This window comes from Herpailurus yagouaroundi, unplaced genomic scaffold (genome assembly GCF_014898765.1).
Source record: "Herpailurus yagouaroundi ecotype Mexico unplaced genomic scaffold, PumYag 197, whole genome shotgun sequence".
NCBI lineage: Eukaryota > Metazoa > Chordata > Mammalia > Carnivora > Felidae > Herpailurus > Herpailurus yagouaroundi.
This window is the reverse complement of record NW_024412428.1, coordinates 1,933,909-1,960,508: the sequence shown is the minus strand read 5'-3', so window position 1 is coordinate 1,960,508 and position 26,600 is coordinate 1,933,909.

Below are 26,600 nucleotides of genomic sequence, written 5' to 3'. Positions count from 1 at the left end.
TTTGCAAACTGGAGATAACCGTGCTGGCCTAGAGAAACTATTATGGTATTTATAGTTAATTAATAGAGAACTGTCACTGCCAGCAATATTAAGGATTTAGTTACCTGAAAACTCCCACTGTAATACAATGTGAAACACCAAACAAAATATCGGATTCCTTGTAAATGCCTAGCTGGGTCGGTGGGAATGCGAACTGGTGCAGCCGCTCTGGAAAACAGTGTGGAGGCTCCTTAAACAATTAAAAATAGACCTACCCTATGACCCAGCAATAGCACTGCTAGGAATTGACCCAAGGGATACAGGAGTACTGATGCATAGGGGCACTTGTACCCCAATGTTTATAGCAGCACTCTCGACAGTAGCCAAATGACAGAAAGAGCCTCAATGTCCATCAACTGATGAATGGATAAAGAAATTGTGGTTTATATACACAACGGTATACTAGTTGGCAATGAGAAGGAAGGAAATCTGGCTTTTTGTAGCCACGTGGATGGAACTGGATAGCGTTATGCTAGATGAAATAAGTCATACAGGGAAAGACAGATACCATATGTTTTCACTCTTATGTGGATCCTGAGAAACTTCACAGAAGACCATGGGGGAGGGGAAGGGAAAAAAAAAAGGTTAGAGAGGGAGGGAACCAAACCATAAGAGACTCTTAAAAACTGAGAATAAACTGAGGGTTGAGGCGGGGGTGGGAGGGCGGGGAGGGTGGGTATGGGCATTGAGGAGGGCACCTTTTGGGATGAGCACTGGGTGTTGTATGGAAACCAATTTGACGATAAATTACATATTAAAAAATACATACATACATACATACATACATACCTAGTTGGGTTCTCAAAAATGGGGAACTTTCCAGAAGCCAGATATAAAGAAGAAACCAAAAACCAGAGTGCAAAGTTTGTGAGCCCACACTGTGACAACCCAGGGAGGGGAGAAATTGGAGTTAGCCAGAGGAGCCAAGAGGTGAAACTGCAAGTCCCATATAAAGACACAACTCTCCAAGATAACTCAGGAAAACAATGAATTAGGAAAAAAAATTCACCTCCAGTATAGGCAGAAAAAGAGAAAGCCATTCTATTTCTGATTGGGTTAAAAAAAAAAAAAAAAAAGCTCCCCTGGGAATTCAAAACCTCAGGCCAGATCTCACACAAGTTTGAAGAAATCATGCTATCCAAGATGAAACCGTGGGTCACCTAGAAAACCAATACAGAACCCCTCTAAAGGGACATGATTCACAAACCTGAGTACAGCACATGGAGAAAGAAACCGCCATCAGTAAGACTCAGCAGACAAAATACACAGCAGGATTCGATTGTTAATAAATTCTGACCATGAAACTGCATAGACACTAAAAAATAAAATTTTTAAAGATTTAGGGCAAAAATAATAAAAAATATACAAAATGAATAAGATGCTATTTTAAAAAGGAATAGGCAGGCTTAAAAAACAAATAGAGCTTCTAGTAATAAAAACTATAGCTGATGAAATGAAAACAACTCAGTGGATGAGTTTTAACAGACTATTAGACAAAGCCGAAGGAAGAATTAGTAAACTGAAGATAAACCTGAGGATACTGCACAGAATGTAGCATCTCTTTTTAAGAGGTAAAAACATGTGGTGGATAAAATGAAAATGTCCAAAAAATATCTAACTGGAACTCCAGAAGAAACGGAGACTGGTAATAAGAGACATTGTCTGAAAACCAGGAACTGAAGGTGCCGAACACATTTTAGGACCCCAATAAATAGTAATGATTTTGAGTTTGGTTCTTATACTTATGTAACCCTGAAGCTCAAGCACTAGAAACCACACGAGCTCGTAAATTGCCATAGATCTTCTACAATCTGGTCTGTTGGTGGAATAGTTATAAAACGAAAGAAACTTAGAGGTAACCTATTTATATCACTTAGTGGATAACCTGAGTTTTGATCCCAGCTCTCTCACTTATTAGCTAAGCTTATTGTTAACTCACTGAGCTTCAATTTCTTCAGCCATATAATGGAAATACAAACAATCTTCAAAAAGTGTTCCTCTAAAGATCAAAAGAACAAAACACATGTAAAACACTTAATACAGAGTTTGGCACAGAGTAAACATTCAATAAATGAAAGCTATCAATACTTCTTATTGTTAATTTTCACTTCAAATGAAAAATTAGGAGCCCAGAAAAGCTAAATAACTTCTGAGACTCACACAGAATATTAACAGTGCACCAAGAATTAGAATCCAGCTTTCTTAGCCCATATTCTTGTGCCGTCTCTGCCATAATTCACTGTGTCTCAAATGTAGCTATTAGGAAGCTAGAGGCTGGCTTTAAAAGAGGTACATGAGATTTCAGAAGCATGGCCCAGGATGTTTCCATCCCATCTTAAGATGACATAATACACAGTGGACAGACACAGTAAGCTTTCATGACATAAACAAATGACTACTCAGTGATGAAAAATAGGCCTATAGGGAAGGCATTTCAAGTGAGAGGACAGATGTGACATCGCAGGGCATATCAAGAGAAGATCAATGTTGACTCCACTTCTCAGAGTGATGGGATGTACAGAGGCACCAGTTCCTTGCTTTCAGGGACCCAGGAAACAGGAGGACTCAAGTGTATCGGGGACGTACTTATTCATGGTATATTGCCAACAGCCTCTGGAGCTCAACTGGAAAAATCAGTCAGTATCAACCTCACAGAGCTGTGTGTGTTTTAGTAGCACCCAAGGAAACCTAAAATCTTCTATGGTCAAAGGTAGAGTTTCTTGTTTGCCCTGAGGGAATCTGCAAGTGTGGTGTCAATTGTGCAGTTAGAAGACTCAACTATATGCTGCCTATGAGAGACTTACTTCAGCTTTCTTTTCACCTCAGCTTTAAGGGTGCACAGAGACTGAAAGTAAAAGCATGGGAAAACATTCTATACAAATGGAAACCAGAATAAAGTAGGAATAGCTAAACTTGTATTAGATAAAATAGATTTTAAGACAAAGAGTACAGAGGTGAAAAAAATGCTCACCATCACTCATCATCAGGGAAATACAAATAAAAACCACGATGAGATACCACCTCACACCTGTCAGAATGGCTAACATTAACAACTCGGGCAACAACAGATGTTGGCGAGGATGTGGAGAAAGAGGATCTCTTTTGCATTGTTGGCGGGAACGCAAGCTGGTGCAGCCACTCTGGAAAACAGGATGGAGGTTCCTCAAAAAGTTAAAAATAGAACTACACTACAACCCAGCAATTGCATGACTAGGTATATATCCAAGGGATACAGGTGTGCTGTTTCAATGGGGCACACGCACCCCAATGTTTATAGCAGCACTATCCACAATAGCCAGAGTATGGAAACAGCCCAAATGTCCATTGACAGATGCATGGATAAAGAAGATGTGGTGTGTATATATATATATATATATATATATATATATATATATACACAATGGAGTCTTACTCGGCAATCAAAAAGAATGAAATCTTGCCATTTGCAACAACATAGATGGAACTGGAGGGTATTATGCTAAGCAAAATAAGTCAGTCAGAGAAAGACAAATATCATATGGCTTCACTCATATGAGGAATTTAAGATACAAAACAGATGAACATAAAGGAAGGGAAGCAAAAAGAATATAAAAACGTGGAAGGGGACAAAATATAAGAGACTCAAATACAGAGAACAAAGTGAGGGTTGCTGGAGGGTCAGTGGGTGAGGGGATGGGCTAAATGGGTAAGGGGCATTAAGGAAGACACTTGTTAGGATGAGCACTGGGTGTTATACATAGGGGATGAATCACTGGTATCTACTCCTGAAAACATTATTGCACCATATGCTGTTTAAATTAAACTTAAGTAAATTAAAAATAAATAAAGACAATGACTATAATAAGAGACAAAGAAGGTCATTATAATGATAAAGGGACCAATCTAACAAGAAAATATAGCATTAGTAACTTAAAAGCACCAAAATACATAAAGCAAATATTAACAGACCTAAAGGGAAAATAGATAGCTATACAGTAATAGTAGGAGACTGCAATACTCCACTTTCATCAATGGATAGATCATCCAGACAGAAAATCAACAAGAAAACATTGTACTTAACTGGCATGTTTGACCAGATGGACCTAGCAGACATACACAGAACATTCCATCCCAAAGCAGCAGAATACACATTCTTCTCAAATGCACATGGAACATTCTCCACGATAGATCTTATGTTAGGACACAAGACAGGTCTTAATAAGTTTAAGAAGACTGAAATCATATTAAGCATATTTTCTGACCACAACAGTATGAAACTGGACATCAAATACAAGAAGAAAACACAAATATGTGGAGATTAAACAACAACTGAACAGCCAATGGATCAAAGAAGGAATCAAAAAAGAAATTTAAAAATTTCTTGGGACAAATGGAAATGGAAATAAAGTCTTCCAAAACTTACTGGATGCAGCAAAAGCAGTTCTAAGAGGAAGGTTCATAGTGATAAATATTTACATTAAGAAAGATCTCAATCTTAAAAACTGAGAACAAATTGAGGGTTGATGGGGGATGGGAGGGAGGGGTGGGTGGGTGATGGGTATTGAGGAGGGCACCTTTTGGGATGAGCACTGGGTGTTGTATGGAAACCAATTTGACAATAAATTTCATATATTAAAAAAAAAAAAAAGAAAGATGTCAAACAAGATCTCTAACTTTACAACTCAAGGAATAGAAACAGAACAAAGCCTGAAGTTAGCAGAAGAAAAAAAACAGCAAAGCGAATAGCATCTACCAGTGAAATAAAAAACTAAAAAGACAATAGAAAAGGGGCTCAGCATCACTAATCATCAGTGTGTATCAGAACCATGAGATATCACCTCACACCTGTTAGCATAGCTATCATCACAAAGAGATAACAAGTGTTGGCAAGGATGCGGAGAAAGAGCATCTCTTTTGCATTGTTGGTGGGAATGCAAACTGATGCAGCCACTCTGGAGAACAGTATGGTGGTTTCTCAAAAAAAATTAAAACTAGGACTACTGTATGATCCAGCAGTCCCACGTCTGGGTTTATATCCAAAGGAAAGCAAAACAGGATATTGAACAGATATCTTCACTCCCATATTCACTGAAGCATTATTCATAATAGCCAAGAGATCGAACAGCCTAAATGCCTATCAATTGATGGATGCGTGGATAAAGATGTGGCATCTACACACAGTGGAATACCTTTCAGCCATGAGGGGAAAAAAGGAAATCTTGCCTTTATCCTTGAGCTCATTATCCTAAGTAATGTCCCTTGAGAGCAGTATCCCAGGAAAAATAATCCAAAGAAAGACAAATGCTGCGTGGTATCACTCATAGGTGGAATCTAAAACAAAAGTCAAGGGGTGCCTGGGTGGCTCAGTCGGTTGAGCGTCCGACTTCAGCTCAGGTCATGATCTCACGGTTCATGAGTTCGAGCCCCGCGTTGGGCTCTGTGCTGACGGCTCAGAGCCTGGAGCCTGCTTCAGATTCTGTGCCTCCCTCTCTCTCTGCCCCTACCCCACGCATATTCTGTCTCTCTCTCTCTCTCTCAAAAATAAATAAAAACATTAAAAAAAAGTTTTTAAAAAAATAATAAAAAAAATAAATAAAACAAAAGTCAAACCCATAGAAATAGAAAGTAGAAAAGTGTCTGCAAGGGTTTGGGGGGTAGAGGAAATAAGGGGAGTTTGGTAAAAGTATACAAACTTTCATCTATAAGACAAGGTCTGAGGACCTAATGTAAACATGGTGAGTTTAGTTGATAACACTGTATCGTAAAATTGAAATTTACTACAAGAGTAGAGCTTACATATTCTCACAAAAGGAGGGAAATCCTTTCACAATGTATATATGTATATTAACCACTATGGCATACACTTCAAATATCTTACAATTCTTTATGTCAAGTATATGTCAAAAAAGCTGAAATAAAAATAAAAATAAATAATAATCATAATAATATATGGTAATAAAAATCCCATTACTAGCAAAAATAGACTAACAAGGATCAGGTTAACCCTCCCACCAGAAACTACTAAAAACTAAACAAAATAAATGAAAAAGAGTCTTCACAAATTAAACATCAGACAGCACAAGTCAGTGATTCCTGAAAGAGGAAATATGAGGCAAGCTTACTGTCTCAAGAGGGTTTCGAGGCCACAATGCACTGATAAGGAATGCAGGCAGCACCATGAAGTCTCCCTGAGCTGAGGACATGGAGCTATAAGTCCAGGAAAACCAAGGCAGCTAGAGCTTGCCAAGCAAAGTGCTGGAGAGGAGAGGGCTGAACAGAGGGAAATCCCTGGAGCCTTCTTCGTTCAGCTAAGTTCTGACAAGAACATGCATATGAGGAGGGGCACCTGGTGACTCGGTTGGTTAAGCAACCAACTCTTGATTTCAGCTCAAGTTATGATCTCATGGTGGTGGGATCAAGCCCCACATTGGTCTCTGCACTGGTCATGGAGCCTGCTTAGGATTCTGTCTCTCCCTCTTCCTCTGCCTCTTCCCTGCTTGTGTTCTCTCTCTCTCTCTCTCTCTCTCTCTCTCTCTCTCAAAAATAAATAAATAAACATTAAAAAAATAACATGCATGTGAGCAAACTACCTTGACTAAGGAAATAACTACCCAAAAGGAGCAGAGAGAACCATCCCTGGGGCTTACACAGACTCATAAATAATTTGTGTTCCCATTAGCCAGAATGGAAAACCTCATAATTCATGAATTATCAGGTCACATACTCAGTGGAGCATTTCCTCAGCAGAGGGAAAAACTAATCCTATATTGAAGGATGGCTCTAGTCATGTTTTAAAAACTTTTAAAGCAAGCCCTAAAAACATCAAGACACTTCTACATAATTGTTCCATAGCCAGAATGAATCTCAAGAATATTTATAGAAATACAACTATATTGATCATTCCAATGGATAAAACTTACAATGCCTAATATCTAATCAAAAATTACCAGGCATGCCAAGAACCCATGGTTAGAAAACGATCAGTAGAAACAAACTTAGAAGTGTTCAGATTAGTACAGACATTAAAACAGTGACTTAGCTGTATTCTATATGTTCAGGAAACTAAAAGATTTGTATGTTAAATAGCAACATGGGAGTTTTTTTTTAAAGATCCACATCAAACCTCTGAAAGTGAAAATATGAGAAAAGAAGACCACCAACCTGGAATTCTATACCAAACAAAAAGATGTTCCAAAAATTAAGAGAAATAAAGTATTTTTCAAATATACAAAAGCTGAAATAAGTCATCACCAGCAGACTTGCACAGTAAAAAACATTTTAAGTCCTTCAATCAAAAGGAAAATGATAGAAGATGGAAATATGAACCTAAACAAAAAAATTAAGAGCACCAAAAATAAAATATGAGAAATACAAGATATTTTTTTCTCATTTTTAACATCTCTTTAAAAACTAACTGGTCAAAACAAAAATAATGACAATGCACTATGGAGCTGATAACATAAGTAAAATGTATGACAACAATAACACAAAGACCAAAAAGAGAAGAATGGACATATATTGTTATAAAGTTCTTATCCTACACACAACATGGTATATTACTTGAAAGTAGACTATGTATCCCAAACCAACCACAAAATAATAAACAAAACTTACAGCTCGTAAGCCAACAAAGGGGGTAAACAGAATTTTAAAAATCAGTTAATCCAAAAGAAGCCATACAAAAAGGGAAAAAGAAATAAAAAACAGACGGGACAAATAGAAAACAAATAGCTGGATAGTAGATTTAAACAATGCCATACCAATAATCACATTAAATATAAGCATTTTAAATGCCTTATTTAAAAGGCAGAGATTGAATTTAAAAAATAAAAAAAGCAAGATTCAACTATGTGTTGCCTACAAGAAACACATTTTAAACATAAAGACACAAGTTGGTTAAAAGTAAAAAGATGAAAAAAAGGCATAATAAGCTCTTACTAATCAAAAGTTGAATTGACTATATTAGTATCAGACAAAGTAGATTTCAGAGCAAAGAATATTACCAAGAGTAAAGGCCATTTCATAGTAACAAAAGGTTCAATTCATCAGGAGAAGATAAAAATCCAAAATGTTTATGTACCTAAGAAAAGCTCCAGAATACATGAATAAAAATGACAGGACTGCAAGGAGAAATAGACAAGCCAACATTTACATGTGCAGATTCAGCATCCTCCTCTCAATAACTGATAGAACAAGCAAGCAGAAAATCAATAAGGATATAGATGGGGGAGCGGGGCAGGGCAAAGGACTTTGAACTCCAAGAGTCTGGGCGGCAAAGTGGCAGAGATGCCTCCAGGGACCCACCGGGACCACCTGATGGGCCATAGGTGCCTGATTGCAAACTGGGAGAGATAAAATGAACGGAGGGAAAGGATCCCCTTCTGCGGAGAGACAAAGGGAAGAGAAAAAGAGGCTGGGGAAGCGTAGGACTGTATTTGGACAAGAGAAAAACCACAGACCTGGACAAAGATCCAATGTCTAACTGCCAGGTGTTCTCCAAACTGGGGTCGGCTGCCCGGATCGTGCACCTGGGGAGGAGGGGAGCCATCCCCAGGCTCAGTGGTAGGTCAGGGGTGCAGCCTGCAGTGGGAGAAAGAGATCAGCTCCCTGGAGTGCTGTGGGAAGAAGGTATATATCTGCTCAAAGGAGCGGCACATCCTGGAAACTGGGGCGGATGGAGCAGGACCCTTAACGATATCAGGGTGTGAATCCCAGCGGAGCACCAGGGAGGTGAGGGAGTCAGTGGAACGGCACAAACCGCCTCGTTCATGCCCATAGCGCAGTGAGGACAGCCTGAATAGGGTGGTTTGGGACCCCAGGTCCAGGGAGGAGAGACTGGGGTGATGCCATTTTCCTCCCCATCACCACCAAGGTGAGACCTCAGGGGACGGACAGCGGGCCCACAGGGGAGGCGGGACCCGCCCACACCAAACCATGCCCTTCCATGCCTGCTAACTGCAGATCTACTGGAGTGGGATTCACAGTGAGGAACCGGACAGCCCCTCCTGCAGACCAGGGCTGCCACCACTTCCAAGGCACCCAGCGGTTTTGCACTGCCTGATGTAATTCTCAGACAATTCTTATTACATATATTTTTTTTCTTCCTTGTCTCTTTCTTATCTCTTCCGTCCTCTGGGCTGGTTATTCTGGTTGTTGGTTTGTTTAAGCAGACATGTTTGATCCATTCTCTTGATATATGTTCTACACCTCCTTCTTTATTTTGCTCTCTCTCTCTCTCTCTCTCTGGACTAAGTCTTATAGATTCCATGTCTGGTCATTTTCTTTTCTTTTCTTTTTCTCTGCCCCATTTCAATCCTTGGATGGGATAAGGCCTCTTCCATCAGCTCCGCTTCCACCCTGTTGTTTACTTGTAGCTGGTGTTTCTGGTTTTTGTTGTTCTTTTGTTTGTTTGTTTTTATTTGTTGTTTGTTTTTTCTTTGTTTATTTTCTTTTCCAAGGCTACTTCAATGAACAAATCAAAGCACACCTGGTGGAGGGTCCAAAACATCACTACAATAGGGAGATAAAGTAAGCAAAGTCATAACAGAAAGCAAGTAACACTTTCCAAAAAACACCTGCTGAAGGGCCAGTCCCTGGACAGTGTATGACCCCTCTTTAATATACGAGTGCTCACAGGAGCAGGGGACATGACAAGCTTTTAAAACACATAAGGGACAAAAAACTAGCCAGAATGATAAAGTGGAAGAATTCTCTCAAAAGATATCCCAGGAATAAATGACAGCTAAAGAATTGATCAAAAAAGATATAAACAATATAACTGAACAAGAATTTAGAATAATAGTCATAAGATTAATCACTGGGCTTGAAGAAAAGCATAGAGGGACACCTGGGTGGCTCAGTTGGTTGGGTGTCCAACTTCAGCTCAGGTCATGATCCCCTAATCTGTTAGTTTGAGCCCCACGTTGGGCTCTGTGCTGACAGCTCAGAGCCTGGAGCCTGCTTCGGATTCTGTGTCTCCCTCTGTCTCTCTCCCTATCTCAAAAATAAAACATAGGGGCGCCTGGGTGGCTCAGTCGGTTAAGCGGCCGACTTCGGCTCAGGTCATGATTTGTGAGTTCATGAGTTTGTGAGTTCATGGTTTGTGAGTTCGTGCCCCGCGTCAGGCTCTGTGCTGACAGCTCGGAGCCTGGAGCCTGTTTCAGATTCTGTGTCTCCCTCTCTCTGACCCTTTGTGAGTTTGGTTTGTGAGTTCGAGCAGTTTGTGAGTTCGAGCCCCGCGTCGGGTTCTGTGCTGACAGCTCGGAGCCTGGAGCCTGTTTCGCATTCTGTGTCTCCCTCTCTCTGACCCTCTCCTGTTCATGCTCTGACTCTCTCTGTCTCAAAAATAAATAAACGTTAAAAAAAATTTTTAATAAATAAATAAACAAACAAACATGAAAGAAAAAGAAGGAAAGAAAGAAAGAAAGAAAGAAAGAAAGAAAGAAAGAAAACAGCAGAGAATCTATTGCTGCAGAGATCAAGGAACTAAAAAATAGTCACGATGAATTTAAAAATGTTATGAATGAGGTGCAAAATAAACTAGAGGTGGTTATCATGGGGATTGGAGAGGCAGAGGAGAGAGTAGGTGAAATAGAAGATAAAATTATGGAAAAAGATGAAGCCAAAAAAAACACAGAGATTAAAAAAAATTCTGGACCAGAAGGGGAGAATTAGAGAACTAAGTGATTCAATGAAATGGAACAATATCTGTATCATAGGAGTTCCAGAAGAAGAGCGAGAAAAAGGGGCTGAAGGCGTACTTGAACAAATCATAGCCAGAACTTCCCCAGTCTGGGGAAGGAAACAGACATTGAGATCCAGGAAGCACAGAGAAGTCCCTTCAGACGTAACTTGAATCGATCTTCTGTACAACATATCATAGTGAAACTGGCAAAATACAAAGATAAAGAGAATTCTGAAAGTAGCTAAGGACAAACAGGCCTTAACCTACAAGGTAGACACATAAGGGTAGTAGCAGACCTATCTACTGAAACTTGGCAGGCCAGAAAGGAGTGGCAGGAAATTTTCAATGTGCTGAATAGGAAAAATATGCAACCAAGAATCCTTTATCCAGCAAGCCTGTCATTCAGAATAGAAGGAGAGATAAAGGTTTTCCCAGACAAACAAAAACTGAAGGAATTCATCACCACTAAACTAGCCCTACAAGAGATCCTAAGGGGGACCCTGTGAGTGAAATGTTGCAAAGGCCACAAAGGACCAGAGACATCACTACAAGCATGAAACCTACAGATAACACAATATCTTTCAATAATAACACTGAAGATAAATGAACTAAATGCTCCAATCACAAGACATAGGATATCAGAATGGATATAAAAATTAAAAAAAAAAAAAACAAGACCCATCTATTTGCTGTCTACAAGAGACCCATTTTAGACCTGAGGATACCTTCACATTGAAAGTGAGGAGATGGAAAACCATCTATCATGCTACTGGAAGTCAAAAGAAAGCTGGAATAGCCATACTTATATCAGACAAACTAGATTTTAAACAAAAGTCTGCAACAAGAGATGAAGAAGAACATTATATCATAATTACGGGGTCTATCCATCAAGAAGAGCTAACAATTATAAATGTTTATGCACCAAATCAGAAGCACCAAAATAATAAAACAATCACAAATATAAGCAATCTTATTGACAAGAATGTGGTAATTGCAGGGGACTTTAATACTCCACTTACAACAATGGACAGACCATCTAGACAGAAAATCAATGAAGAAACAGTGGCCCTGAATGATACACTGGACCAGATGGACTTCACAGATATATTCAGAACTTTTTATACTCAAACAGCAGAATACACATTCTTCTCCAGTACACATGGAACATTCTCCAAGATAGATCACATACTGAGACACAAAATAGCCCTCAATAAATATGAAAGAATTGAGATCATACCATGCACATTTTCAGATCACAATGTTATGAAACTTGAATTAACCACAGGATAAAGTTTGGAAAACCTCCAAATGGATGGAGGCTAAAGAACATCCTACTAAAGAATTAAGGGGTCAACCAGGCAATTAACGAAGAAATTAAAAAATATATGGAAACAAATGAAAATGAAAACACAATTGTCCAAACCCTTTGGGATGCTCTTAAGAGAGCAGTCCAGGCATATCTCAAGAAACAAGAAAAATCCCAAATACAAAATGTAACAGCACACCTAAAGGAACTAAAAGCAGAACAACAAAGAAACCCCAAGGGCAGCAGAAGAAGAGAAATAATAAATATCAGAGCAGAAATAAACATAGAATTAAAAAAAAAAACAGTAGAACAGATCACTGAAACTAAGAAATGGTTTTTTGAAAAAATAAACAAAATTGATAAACCCCTAGCCAGACTTCTCAAAAGAGAAAGAGAGAGAGAGAGAGCACCCAAATAGATAAAATCATGAATTAAAATGGATTTATCACAACCAATCTCTCAGAAATACAAGGAATCATCAGAGAATACTATGAAAAATTATACGCCAACAAATTGGACAATCTGAAAGAAATGGACAAACTCCTAGATACCCACACACTACCAAAACTCAAATGGGGAAAAATAGAAAATTTGAACAGACCCATAACTAGTGAAGAAATTGAATCAGTTATCAAAAATCTCCCAACAAATAAGAGTCCTAGGCCAGACGGCTTCCCAGGGGAATTCTACCAAACATTTAAAGCAGAGTTAATACCTATCCTTCTCAAGCTGTTCCAAAAAGTAGAAACAGAAGGAAAACTTCCGGACTCATTCTATAAAGCCAGCCTTACCTTGATTCCCACACCAGAGACCCCACAAAAAAGGAGAATTACAGGCCAATATCCCTGATGAACGTGGATGCAAAAATTCTCAACAAGATACTAGCAAATCAAATTCAATGACATATAAAAAGAATTATTCACCATAATCAAGTGGGATTCATTCCTGGTCTGCACGGCTGGTTCAATATTCACAAATCTATCAATGTGATACACCACATTAATAAAAGAAAGGATAAGAACCATATGATTCTGTCAATCGATGCAGAAAAGGCATTTGACAAAATACAGCATCCTTTCTTAATAAAAACCCTCGAGAAAGTTGGGATGGAAGGAATATACTTAAACATCATAAAAGCCATTTATGAAAAGCCCACAGCTAATATCATCCTCAATGGGGAAAAACTGAGAGCTTTCCCCCTGAGATCAAGAACATGACAGGGATATCCACTCTCACCACTGTTGTTTAACATAGTGTTAGAAGTACTAGCAACAGCAATCAGACAACAAAATGAAATCAAAGGCATCAAAATTGGCAAAGAAGAAATCAAACTTTCACTTTTTGCAGATGACATATTACTCTACATGGAAAACCCAAAAGACTCCATCAAAAGGCTGCTGGAACTGATACACGGATTAGGCAAAGTTGCAAGGTACATAATCAGTGTACAGAATATACACCAATAATGAAGCAACAGAAAGGGAAATCAAGAAACTGATCCCATTTGCAATTGCACCAAGAACCATAAAATACCTAGGAATAAACGTAAACAAAGATGTAAAATATCTGTATGCTGAAAATGATAGAAAACTTATGAAGGAAATGGAAGAAGACCCAAAGAAATGGAAAAACATTCCATGCTCATGAATCAGAAGAAGAAATATTGTTAATATGTCAATACTACCCAAAGCAATCTATACATTCAATACAATCCAATCAAAACTGCACCAGTATTCTTCCCAAAGCTAGAGCAAGCAATCCTAAAATTTGTATGGAACCACAAAAGATCCTGAATAGGCAACATAATATTGAAAAAGAAAACTAAGGTGGGAGGCATCACAATCCCAGACATTAGCCTCTCCTACAAAGCTGTAATCATCAAGACGTATGGTATTGGCACAAAAACCAACACATAGACCAGTGGAATAGAATAGAGAACCCAGAATTGGACCCACAAATGTATGTCCAACTAATCTTTGACAAAACAAGGAAGAGTATCCAATGGAAAAAAGACAGTCTCTTCAGCAAATGGTGCTGGGAGTACTGGACAGCAACATACAGAAGAATGAAACTAGACCACTGTCTCACACCATACATAAAAAATAAACTCAAAATGGATGAAAGACCTAAATGTGAGACAGGAAACCATCAAAACCCTAGAAGAGAAAGAAGGCAACAACCTCTTTGCCCTCAGCTGCAGCAATTTCTTGCTTGACACGTCTCCAAAGGCAAGGGAATTAAAAGCAATAATGAACTATTGGAATCTCATCAAGATAAAAATCTTCTTCACTGCAAAGGAAACAATCAACAGAACTAAAAGGCATCTGACAGAATGGGAAAAGATATTTGCAAATGCCATATCGGATAAAGGGTTAGTATCCAAAATCTATAAAGAACTTACCAAACTCAATGCCTGAAAAACAAATAATCCAGTGAATAAATGGGCAGAAGACATGAAGAGACACTTTTCCAAAGAAGTCATCCAGATGGCCAACAGCCATGAAAAGATGTTCAACATCACTCATCATCAGGGAAATACAAATCAAAACCACAATGAGATACAACCTCACACCAGTCTGAGTGGCTAAAATGAACAACTCAGGAAACAACAGATGCTGGCAAGGATGTGGAGAAACGGGAACCCTCCTGCACTGTTGGTGGGAATGCAAACTGGTGCAGCCACTCTAGAAAACAGTGTGGAGGGTCCTCAGAAAATTAAAAATAGAAATACCCTACAGTCCAGCAACAGCACTACTAGGAATTTATCCAAAAGATATAGGAGTGCTGTTCATAGGGTCACATGTACCCCAAGGTTTATAGCAGCACTTTCAACAATAGCCAAATTATGGAAAGAGCCTAAATGTCCATCAACTGATGAATGGATAAAGAAGATGTGGTTTATATACGCAATGGAATACTACTTGGCAATGAGAAAGAATGAAACCATGCCATTTGCAGCACCACGGATGGAACTGGAAGGTATTATGATTAGTGAAATAAGTCAGTCAGAGAAAGACAGAGACCATATGTTTTCACTCATATGTGGATCTTGAGAAACTTAACAGAAGACCATGAGGGAAGGGAAGTGGGAAAAAAAATAGTCACAAACAGAGAGGGAGGGAAACAAACCATAAGAGACTCTTAAATACAGAGAACAAACTGAGGGTGGATGGGGGGTTGGGGGAGGGGGAAAATGGGTGATGGGCATTGAGGAGGGCAGTTGGAATGAGCACTGGGTATTGTAGGTAAGCAATGAACCAAGGGAATCTACCCCAAAAACCAAGAGCAAACTTTATTCACTGTACGTTAGCCAATTCAACAATAAGCTATATAAAAAAACAAAAAAATAAAAAATAAATAAAAATTTTTAAAAAAGGATATAGATGCAGAAGATTTGAACAATGCTATCAAATAACTTGACCTAATTCATTTTTATTGGACATTCTACCCAACAACAGCAGAACGCACATTCTTTCCAAGTGTATCTGAACATTTACTCAAATTGATCATGTTCTGGGCCATACACCAAGTCTCCATATATGTAAAAGGATGCAAGCTATCTAAAGTACATTCTCTGTCTAATATTGAATTAAAGCAGAAATCAATAACTGATATATGAAAAATTCCCAAGTATTTTGAAACAAATGAACAAACCACTAAATGGCCCATGGACCAAAGAACAAATCAAAAGAGAAATTAAATTGGCAATGATTTCTTGGCTGTGACACCAAAAGCACAGGCAACAAAAACAAAAAGAGATAAATGGGGCTACATCAATCTTAAAACCTTTTGCACATCAAAGGAAACAATCTACTGAGTGAAAAGGCAACCTACAGAATGGGAGAATATATTTGCAAATCATGTATCTGATAAAAGGTTAATATCCAGAATATATAAAGAACTCCTACAACTTAACAACAACAAAAAAAATCAAGTAGTCTGATCGAAAAATGACAAAGAATTTGAACAGACATTTCTCTAAAGATGATATATGAAAGCCAGCAAGCACGTGAAAAGATGCTCAATATCATTCATGACAAGAAAAATGCAAATCAAAACCACAGTGAGATACCATTTCACATCTATTAAGATGGCTCCTATTTAAAAAAAGAAAAAGAAAGAAAAGAATGAGTGTTGGCAAGGATGTAAAGAAATTGGAACGCTTATATACCATTGGTAGGATGAAAAAATGCTGCAACTACTATGGAAAACAACGTGGGAGTTCTTCAAAATATTAAAAATAAGACTACCATACAAAGAGAGATTCATAAAGACAGAGAACAACCTGATGAGTGCCAGAGGGGAGACCATGGGGAGACGGGTGAGATGAGTGATGGGGACTAGAAGGTACAGGCTTCCAATTATGGAATAAATAAGTCACCAGGATGAAAGGAACAGCACAGGGAATATAGTCGATGGTATTGTAATTGTGTTGTCTGGTGACAGATGGTAGCTACGTTTGTGACGAGCAGAGCATAACATAGAGTTGTCAAATCACTATGTGGTACACCTAGAATTAAGGCAACATTGTGTGTCAACCACACTTCAACTTAAAAAAAAAAATACTATATGATACAGCAATCCCACTTCTGTGTCTATATCCAAAAGAATTAAAGCCAATTTTCAAAGACATACTTGCCCACCCATGCTCACGGCAGCACATTCACAGTAGACAAGAGGTGGGAGCAACCAAAATGTATAAATGGAAGAATAAATGGGTAAACAAAATGTGGTATATACACACAACGGAATATTATTTAACCTTTTAGAGGAAGGAAGGAAATTCTGTCGCACACTGCAACATAAATAAAACTTGAAGACAGGTGCTAGGTGAAATCAGCCAGTCACAAAAAGGCAAATGCTATATATTTTCACTTATACAAAGTATTTAAAGTAGTCAAATTCATAGAAACAGAAAGTAGAATATTAATTATCAGGGGAGGGGGAGGAAGGGGATTTGTGTAACAGATACAGACTTTCAGCTCTGCAAGATGAAGTCCTAGAGATCTGTCTGTTTCACAGTAACAAAATGAATATACTTAACACTGTAAACTGTATGCTCAAAAATAGCTAAGATGGTACATTTTCTAAATTTTTTTTCAACGTTTATTTATTTTTGGGACAGAGAGAGACAGAGCATGAACGGGCGAGGGGCAGAGAGAGAGGGAGACACAGAATCGGAAACAGGCTCCAGGCTCCGAGCCATCAGCCCAGAGCCTGACGCGGGGCTCGAACTCACGGACCGCAAGATCGTGACCTGGCTGAAGTCGGACGCTCAACCGACTGCGCCACCCAGGCGCCCCAAGATGGTACGTTTTCTATGATATTTTTTGGCACACAAAGCAAAAGAGGCAGAATGAGAATAGTGCTATATGAGAAAGACCCTACCAGCCACTGCTGTTTTTGAAGACGGAAGGGGGCCGCAAGCCAAGGAATGCAGGCCGTTTAAAAGCTGGACGAGGTTAGGAAACATAGCACCCCCTAGGGTCTCCAGATGGAATTAGTGCTGTTGATACCTTGACCTCAGCCCAATAAGACTGGTTTTGGATTTCTAACGTCCAGGGGTATATAATAAATTTGTGTTTTAAGCCCCTGGGAGTAGGGGGAGGAAATTAGGGTGTATTCTGAACTGAATGAAAATAAAGACACAACTTATAAAAACATGGGAGGCAAATTTATACATCTAAATACGTAGCTTAGAAAAGAAGAAGGTTTTCAAACCAAGGACTTCAATCTGCATTTTAAAAGATAAAAAAAGAAGAGCAAATTAGACCCAACATAGGAAGAAAAATAAATGAAAAAGATAAGAGCAGACATCAATGAAATGAAAAACAGAAAACCATCATCGATGATCACAAGCTGGTTTTTAAGAACAACCAAATCAATAAACCATTAACCAGAGTGACCAGGAACAAAAAGGAGAAGACACAAATCACCAGTATCAGGACTGAAGGATATAACATCACTACAGATCGAGCAGATACTAAAATGATGTTAAGACAATGTTACAAACAACAGTACGCCCATAAATTCAACAACTTAAATTATATGGAGAAATTCCTTGAAAGACACAATGTGCCAAAGCTCACAAGAAGAAATGGGTAACCCTAATAGCCCAAGATCTATTTTTATCTCTTATACCTATTTCTTAATTTAAAATTTTAATTGTAAATTTTAAAAACCAATAACTAAGATACAAAGCCCAAGAAAAAAGATAATATTAGTATTCTTGAGATGTGAGGGGGTGATTTCAGCTGTAAACAGTAGGTACCCCAGTTGAGAAGAATTTATGAAGTGATATAAATGGATATAAATTATGGAGTGACATATGGACAGTATTATGGCAAACATTGCAGGAGACATAAAAAACAAAGAAACAAACAAACAAAAAAATAAGACCCACATGCTGTCCCCAAGGAACTCATAGATGAGCTAGGAAGACCTAATTAATGTACAAGATACCATCAGAGAGCAATTAGAGGTTAAACACTGGGTATAGGAATTCTGAAAAGAGAATGTGGTGAGCTAAAGTATCCAGAGAGGGCTTCCTTGAGGAGGTATATTTGACCTTGGCCTTAACAGGTAAATACTCTAGAAGCTCCATAGGAACAAGAACAAAGAGAAGTAGTCTTTAAAATATGAAGCTTCAGAGAGTATGGAGGCCACCCAAACGGGACTCTCAGATCCCTGTGGACAGCATAATCGACCAAGAGCCCTAACTACAAAATCCACCACCGCGTTCACAACAAAGTCACACTTTCCATGGGCTGCTCCCATCCAATGACTGAGTTAGCAGGGATATTAAAGCAGGCTTGCTCCTGTGAGACATGGGACTCTTCCGATAGGCCAGTTCAGTTGACAGAATCCCAGATAGGCTCGCCAATCCCCCTCAGAACTGCACAGCAGACTAAGATTGCTCCACTCAGCCTACCCTCTTTCTCTCTCTCCTTGACCTGAGAATCAGATCCCATTTCTATCCTAGACCCCTCCCATCCCTCACAAGTATTGTTCCTAACAAATTCTTGTAAAACTAATCTTAGCCTCTGCTTCTCAGAGGCCCCAGACCAACACCAAAGGAAAACGCCAAATGAAAAATTAAAAAAAAATGCAGTCCCTGCATTCAAGAGACTTAACATAAAGAATATAAAAATGTATGTAAATAAATATGATATGGCTACAATAAGATAGATGCTAGAAGTGATTAGAAAAAAAAATGTTTTAGGACACACAGAGAAGGAAATGACTAACTTTAACCAGTAAGATCAGTGAGGGTTTACCAAATAGATGATATTTGAAATAAATCTTGAAGACAGATATAGTTTTAGCATATGGAAACAACAGAGGGGAGAGTCTAGGCCAATGAAAGGGCATGACGTTAAAGTACAGAGGGGCACCTGGGTGGCTCAGTTGGTTAAGCGTCCGACTTCGGCTCAGGTCATGATCTCATGGTCCATGGGTTCGAGCCCCGTGTCGGGCTCTGTGCTGACAGCTCAGAGCCTGGACCCTGCTTCAGATTCTGTGTCTCCCTCTCTCTCTGCCCCTCCCCTGTTCACACTCTGTCTCTCGCTGTCTCAAAAATAAATAAACATTTATAAATAAATAAAGTACAGAGTATATGTTGGCAAAGTTAAGTGATCGCATAACGATCTCATAAGGAAGGTTTTTACACAGGGATATATATTTCAGTCTGCCTTCAGAAAATAACTATGATCAAATGTAAAGAATAGATTAGAGAAGAGAGAAAGGTCAAAAAATAAAGTAAGAAGTTAATACAGTAATCATGAGGAATAGTTAAGGAAGCCCAAAGTCAAGAATAGATGGGAAGGACCGTATGTGAGAACATCTTGGAAGCAGAACCCAAAACTTCTTAATTAATGGAATATGAGACATGAGAATCAAGGAATAACCATATTAACTAACTCCAAAGACACTAGCCTGGGTGCTTGAAGAAGCACTAGCAACAAAAGAGAAAGAACAGATTTGGGGTGGAGGAGAACACCAGTTCGGTTTTAGAAATACTGAGTCTATCCAGCTAGAGAGAATTCAAAAGCTATTGGAGGTACTGGACTCATTATGTGGGGAAATGCCAGTTCAAGATTTGTATTTGGAATTCCTCACACAGAGCTGATGACTGAATCTCTGACAATGTGTGCAATGGCCCTAAAATGAAGTGTACGGCCATCACATAGAAAGGACCTTAGGAACGTCTGCCTTCAATGTGAGGGAAGGGCCCCAGAAATGAGGCAGAAATCATCAGAGGTAGGAGGCGGGGCTGGGTCTCATGACTCAGAAGAGGGAGTAGAATCAAGGATCTGAGCCTTTTTACCATTTCTCCATCCACAGAAGCCCTCTCTGACACCCCCAAGGTGGGATGGGAGCCTAGCTCCCTGAGGCTTCTGTTACAGAGTCCTACATGCCTTCACTGTGGCACTTACAACATTATTATAATTGCACATGTATGTATCTACCCACTAGACTGTGAGCTCCTAGGCACTACAGATCCAAGACTTAAATAATACACAGAAGGATTTCAATAAATATTTGTTGAATGAGTGAATTCATGCATTCAACAAATATTCAGCATGTACTGCTCTGTGTGCTAGATACTTCACAGGTCCCAAAGATACGTTGGTGGAGAAGACAGACAAGGACCTCACTCTTACAAAGCTTATTTTCTAGTGATGAGGGTAGCATTGGGGGACAGACAAGCCGCATTCAAACAAACTAATGACAAAGAAAATGTCGTATTATCCTTCTATAAATACTAGAAAAGAAAGAGATCCAGTTGGCTATTGAGAGTGCTGGGGTGAAGTCTGGGTGCTGATTTAGATTGCATGGTCAAAGAAGGGCTCACTGAGGAAGTGGTGTTTGAGCCAGGGTCCGAATGAGAAGAAGAAAGCCATGCAGAGTCTGGGAGCAGTTCCCAAGCAAGTAGAAAAGTGTGTATTTCCTAAAGAGAAGATGTCAAAGGAACAGAACAAAGGCCAGTGTGAGTGCAGCTTGTGAGCAAAGGCACGCATGGAAAGAGATAAGGTCAGGGAAGTAAGCAAGAACCAGATGGTGCGATACCAACATCATCTTGCAAGGCCTGGGGAAAAAGGAATTTGGATTTTCTCGTAAGTGCCCTGGGAAGCTCCTGTATGATTTTAAGCAGTAGAGTGACCTGATCTTAATTTATGTATTTGAAATATCATGTTGGTTGATGGATAGAAAACTGGATGGACGGATGGATGGGTGGATGGATGGATGGATGGGTGGGTGGATGTTGAGGAAATCTGAGAAGAAAGCACTGTGTGAAATAAGTTTTAGGAGGGATCAGAGAGAAGCATGTTTTCAGTGGAGAGGGGGGAGTCTGTGGAAAGGAAAGGGTCAAAGTTAAAGAGATTATGGCTAAAGCCAGGTGACACAAGGGACCACAGGGGACACAACAAAGGGAATGGGAGAGGGGTCCAACGTGGAGGGGAGAGACAGCAAGAAGCGAGGAGAGCTGATGGAGGCCCCTGGGGCAGCCAGCCTCTCTGTGAGAGTGATGGGGATGGAATGGGGCGTAGAGCATGAGCATCGCTGAGTCAGGAAGGGCACCGATGCCCATGAGGGATGGATGAGACCAATTTGAGAAGCACAGAAGTTAGGATGTGGGGGCTGGTGATGAATGCAGTCATCACGTGAGCTTGTGCGACTTTCTCGACATCGCTCAGAAGCCCACCCACAAGAGCAGAGGAAAAGCAGAAAATTGGCCTCGGGGAGCCAGGAGTGAGGACTCAGTGTATAACTGAGAATGTGTCGCTGCCATTAACTCAAAAAACACCCACTGAGCACCTCTCGTGTGTCAGGCAATGTCTCAGGCATTGGGGTAGGACATGTTCCCTATCCTCGCAGAAGCCATGGTGTCCGAGCTCGGGCTCCTGGAACAACCACCATAGACTGCATGGCTCGAGCAAGACATTGTTTCTCACAGTTCTAGAGGATCGGACATCCAAGATCGGGTACCAGCGAGGTCAGGTTCTAGCCAGAGCCCTCTTCCAGGCTTGCAGAAAGTCACATGGCGGGGAAAGAAAGCTCTGGTCTCTCTCGCCTTATAAAGGCACCACCACGGATGCCATCGTGAGGGCCCATCCTCACGACCTCATCTAACCCTAACTGCCTCTTAAAGAAGCTCCATCTCTTAACAGCGTCACATCCAGGGTTAGGGTTTGCCTCAATCTGCTCGGGCTGCTACGACAAAACACCAAAGCCTGCGCGGCTCTAAACAACTCACGGTTCTGGAAGCTGGAAGTCTGAGACCAGGATGCTGGCACGCTCACGTAAGGGCCCTCTTCCAGGCCGCAGACTTCTTGCTGTGTCCTCACGTGGCAGAGGGATCAATGGAGACCCATGGGAGCCCCTCATGACCTAGGCACCTCGAAAAGGCCCCACCTCCTAAGACCTTGGACATTAGGATTTCAGCCTAGAAATTTGGAAAGGACACCATCAGTCCATAACACACAGATCGGGGCGGGGGGGTGCGCCAGAAACAAGCCTGCAACGTCCAGCCAGTGTGACACACGCCACAAGGAGGGTGAACTGGGATTCTTTGGAGGCACTGAGGAGGTGCGCCCTACCCAGCCTTGGAGGTTTAGGAAGCTTTCCCATTGGAAGTGACTTCGGGGAACCCAGGAGGGTAAACCAGCAAGACGGCCAGGGGCGGAGGGAGGATAGACAAGAGTGTTCGAGCTACAGGGTAGATGCAGGCTGGAGGCATGAATAGGGTTCCAGATGCAAAGAGCCCCATGTCATGGTAGAGCATTTGACCTTGATCCTGAAGAGGACGGTCTGTGGAAGGGGGTTAAGCAGAGTCAGGCAACATCGATCTTGGATTAAGAGAGACCCTTCCGGCTACGGAGTGGACCGAGGGAGTAGAAGCCCAGAAGGCAAGCTTGAAGTTATGTAAAGATATTTCTGTCTCTCCCAGTTCAAAACAATGCCCCCCCCCCCCCAGCGGGTCAACTCGAGAATGTTAAAGATAAAGAAGGTAATAAAGATAACACAGGGTGTGAACCTGAATGCTGGCCTCAGAGCCCAGACAGGTGTGCAGATAGCAAGGCTTTATCTGTAACACTGTCTCACTTTCCTTTTACACCTCCTCTTATAAAACCGGTAGCATGGCTTTTTGTCTTTTTCTTTATTTATCATTTACAGTGATAAGCATCTTTTTTGTTCTATTAAATACACTTGCAAAACGCTCTGGAGTCTTGATGCTGAAAGCCTGGTCCGCTTTCTACGACCCCATAAGTCCACATCACCACATCAGCATCATCTGCATTTTTATTAAAAAAAAAAAACAAATAACAAAAAACCCTTTCACGAGCCCCACCCGTGGCTCAAAATTGACACCCGTGGCGGGGGCGGGAGGGGGTCGCTCAGGAATCTGTACTTTAACAAGATTTGTAGGTTAGTCTTCTCAGCCTGCCTTGACAAAATACCACAAACTGGGGGACTTAACACAGCAAAAAGTTACCGACTCACAGTTCGGCAGTCTAGAAACCTGAAATCAACGTGTTGGCAGGGCCATGCTCCCTCCGAAGGCGTTAGAGAAGGACGCTGCCTGGCCTCTCTCCCAGCATCTGGGAAGAAGCTCTTCCAATCTCTGCCTCCGTCTTCCCATGACCTCTTTCCTCCGTGCGTCTGGGTCTTCAGAGGGCTTTCCCCCTGTAGATCTGTGTCCAAATTTCTTGTAAGGACACCAGTCAGCACTCACACCCACCCTAATCCAGTACGATCTCATTTTAACTTGATTACATCTGCAAGGACCCCATCTCCAATCTAGTCACATCCATAGGTACCAGAAGTTAGGAGTTAAGGACATAGCTTTCTGGGGAACACAATCCAACCCACAATTGTTCCCAGGTAAGTTTATGGTGCTGGGAATGTGGAGCATCTAGGAACTTGGATGACAGATCCCGTTAAGGCACAAGCCCACCTTAGCTACCTAGCACCCTGAAGTGCTGGGGTTTGATCTTGGGGGATGGGGAGGGGAGGGAGAGGGAGATGTGGGCAGGAGGTGAAACACAAGGAACTCTCTCTGGAACGTACACAAGTGCCATGGGCTCCATATTTCAGATCAACCCACCAGTTTTCCACCCAGTTTACTTTCCCGGAGACAGGGTCAGAGAAAATCCACAGAACAAATAAAAGACCTCTTATTTTTGCCTTAGAATTGAAACCAGAAGGAGAAGCCTTTTTCAGCACGTGAGTCACCTAGAATACGGATCTTGGTGTGTAAGTCTGCCTATTTTATAGACTAAAATGGACCCACATTCGTTTGTGTACATGGTGGCACTTTCAGGGAGTGAATGTTTTTGCAAGTTCTGGAGCCAAATCACCTAATTCAACCCCTGGCCCTGCCGCTTACTAAGTGACCATAGGCGATGTACATGAGCCTCAGTTCCCTCGTCTGTAAAATGGGCACAAAAATAGTAACTACCCGATAGAATTAAATGAGATAATACACGGAGAGCTCTTGTCTTATAATCAATGTCTAATACGTGTGACTTATTTTTCCTATAGCATCTCTACCATGGTTGTTTTTGACAAACGTGTACCTGACGGAACTTGGCTTTGCACCTTTGGCTGTTAGCACTATTCTTCCATGCGACTCTGTAACTGGAAACCTAAAAATTTATGAACCAACGCTTTCCCCTCGTGTCAATGAATCAAGTCAAAACGATCTCGAGGCTACGAAGTGTGTTTTGGAAGACACTGCTCTTGACAAACCAAAGCACTAATGTACCTCCTTGAGGACTGCAGACGAATGGCTGAGTTTTAGAGTATGCGTTCATTTCACTCTCAGTAGCCTACTTAAAACTGCTGTTTACTGAAGAGTTTTGTTAAATGTCCCACGAAACGGAGTATGATTTACTCACACACGTTAAGATGAAATAACGATGTTGCTTTTGACTCCCTTCTCCCCAAACTCAGTAGAATCCAGTTAGCACATCACCGGGTTAAACAAACAGAAAGTTGCCAACTGTGATCAAGAAACTCGGAGTTAGTGGCAAAGGCTTCGGGTCGGTTTGTTTGTTATCAAAAACCACCTGGGTCAGTTTGAGAAAAGTATATAGAATGGAAGTCGAACAGCCCCCGGCACAGCGTCCACACGGGCTGCTGTGGGTGTTGCTGTTGTGTGGACTCGCGGCATCATCCATCATAAAAATCAAAACCGACACATCAGACAAAGGGCCAAGGTCTTCCAGAAGGCTTGTGTCTCGTCCTTTTAACATTGCCATCCACGTCATGGTGCCATGGCCTCTGGTATCAGAACGACAGAGAGGACTTAAATCATGTCTTTTCCCAAGCAAAGGCATCACCTAGGCGGTTTTCTACCCACATTTCAATGACCCACTTTCTGCTGGGGGCCAGATGAGCTGGTTACACAACACCACAGATGTTTATTTCCCTGGTTGATGTTTGCGCAAAATAACGTCCCCGTATTGAAATCAGGTTGCCCATGGAGGCTGATGCATTATGGCCAGAGAAGTAGGCTCGGTGCCAGGGTTAAACCGGACACACGCTAGCTTCCTGAGCTGTTGGGTGTTTTTCAAGCTCTTTTCTGTCCATGGCACTGTGCGGGGCGGTACGCGAGGCAAATTAGGTGTGAGTGTTCTCTGTCCTCTAGGGCCCGTAATCCAATGCCGTGTGTGCTCATATGTGCAGCACAATTATTCTTTATGATTTTGTCACACTACGCTACCCGCTGCTTGCTTCGCGTGTCGTGTCTCTGCCCCTCACCTTCCCTCAGCCCAGCGATCCCTCGGGGGAGCTGTGGAGCCTGAATTCTGATTTGCCATAATTAAGGCGAGCATGCAAGGGGTGAATGATCCCTTTAAGTAAATCCACTCTGTTTTGCTTTGGTTTTTAATGTCTATTATTTATTTTTGAGAGAGGGAGAGTGCGAGCGGGGCAGGGGCAGAGAGGAGGGGGCACAGAGGATCCGAAGAGGGCTCCGCGCTGACAGCAGAGAGCCCCACGTGGGGCTCGAACTTACAAACCATGAGATCACGACCTGAGCCGAAGTCAGACGCTCAACCAACCGCACCACCCAGGTGCCCCAGAGCAAATCCACTTTCAAAGCATCTTTTGTGTGTGCCTGCCGCAGGTTGGGCATTTTGATAAGTCACTGGCATCAGAGTGAACGGGGTACATGGGTCACAAGGAGCTGTCACCATGTCTCCCCGGGGTGCTGAAGCGGGCACGTGTGAGGGAGCGCAGAGGAACTCAGGGCAGGGGGAGGCCCCAGAGGATGAGTTTAGGCAAAGACATAAAGGGGAACTGAGACCAGGGGGCCAGGCAGCAGCCGGCCGAGCGAACGAGGAGGCCGGGGCAGCCGGGGCGAGACAAGCAGAGCAGGTGCGTAGAGGCCCAGGGCAGGCGGTGGGCCTGGAGCTCAGGATGTGCGGGAGAGGAAACCAGAAGCACGTTCCTGGGCCAGATCCCAGCGGGGCCCAGAGGCTCGCAAAGAAATGAGGCCTCCACCCTGAAGACGGCTGACGTTTTCCTCCAGGCGAGGGGCAGATTCTCCTTCTAGAAAGTGCCCCAGAGGATAAAGGGCGAATC